General features: G+C 34.2%; 1 protein-coding gene across 1 annotated transcript in view; it reads left to right on the forward strand.

Annotated features, from left to right (window-relative positions):
- LOC106872351 (protein Wnt-8b) overlaps positions 1-1,569 on the forward strand; it is a 106,595-nt gene that overhangs the window by 991 nt on the left and 104,035 nt on the right. The gene's annotated exons all lie outside the window — the stretch shown is intronic.

Below are 1,569 nucleotides of genomic sequence, written 5' to 3' on the forward strand. Positions count from 1 at the left end.
ATATGAATGAACGTATGTATCCATGTGTGTGTGTGCTATATGTCTGCCTGTAAAGCTATATCCGTATATATATATATATATATATATATATATATACACACACAAATGTAAAAAGTATATAAAGCTGTTACTGTTATGTAAACGTTGATCTGTACAGCATGCATTTTCTGACGTCATACCTAGAGCAAGTAGCTGTTATTAATTTCTTTCATGCTCGAGTTATTATTATTGTAACAATGTTTTTTTTTTCCTTTTTAATGCGTTATTTGACTTACGTAAAATAAAGTCAATACCCACAAAGGACACTGCTTCTTAAAACTTTTGACTCATGTAGAACTCATGCATACAGATCCTTTGCAAGTATTGATCTGTAGTGGATGGCACTTACTTGGGCATTTATGGCTTCAATAAAACAATATGATTTCAACCAGCAATCAAAAAGGGAAGTAGATGAGCCAACAACGGACTGACTTTCTGTATAGTCGATCAACCCGTTAGAACAGCAGTTAAATTCTTCTTTAAACCGTCGTGCCTCATTAAAAAGGAACGCATCAGACAATGTTGTCCGAAGGAAGGTTGTTTGATCATAGGTGTGCTTCGCCTAAGTTTTGATCATTCTTGTGCTTCGCTGAGGCTGACTTTGGGCCAAGACGAAAAAAAAAATACTTGTAGTAATGAGGTATTCTAGAAGTAACAACTGCATTGCCTTCGTAATGAAACCCTAATGTCTTAAAAAGAAAAAGGGGAATATACTTTGTATAATGTAGTCGTAGATGTGTTAGACTGAAAAAAAAAATAACCTGTCGGAATATATTTGAACTTGAGTCTGCTCGATCAGGCCGAACCTAAACTTAACAACAACAACAATGCCCAACAACAACAACAACAGCAACAACAACAACAACAGCAACAACAACAAAACGCCGGCTTCGTCATTGCTTTCCAAATTCTATGCTCCATAAATCGATTTCTTTTTCATGGAGCTCAAACATTAAACATATTTTTATGAGCAATAGGTAGAGTTAAAGATTCGAAGCATTTTTGGCCTAATGGCTTTTTTGACTTTTTGACTTTTTGGCTTTTTGGCATACTCTCAAGAGAGTATTAGTAACAAAGTGGCATAAATCAGCTTCAGCGTAAGTTCAAGCCAACATCACAGTATCGGTTTATCAAGAAGTAATCTATTTTCCATGGGGCCCACATACATAAATATTTACAAATGTAAACGTATATCTTTTTAAGTCACAACACATATTTAAACAACAAATTATCGTATTGTTTCATGAAATCTTAATGCAACCTTAAATAACTTAGGTTGTCTTTAATAGACGTCAACAATCTTACAAGCCTAAATGAAATACAGAAGTGATACATTTTATGATTATGTCTTGAGAATTACATTCACTAAGTTTCTTGCGCAATTTCTTTGTCAAGATTGATCACAAGTGCCTGTATGCAAACACGTGCATACAAACGTTGTACACATATGTATGTGTACATACATACACACACACACACACACACACACACACACACACACACACACACATATATATATATATATATATA

The sequence above is a fragment of the Octopus bimaculoides genome, chromosome 3 (assembly GCF_001194135.2).
Source record: "Octopus bimaculoides isolate UCB-OBI-ISO-001 chromosome 3, ASM119413v2, whole genome shotgun sequence".
Taxonomy (NCBI): domain Eukaryota; kingdom Metazoa; phylum Mollusca; class Cephalopoda; order Octopoda; family Octopodidae; genus Octopus; species Octopus bimaculoides.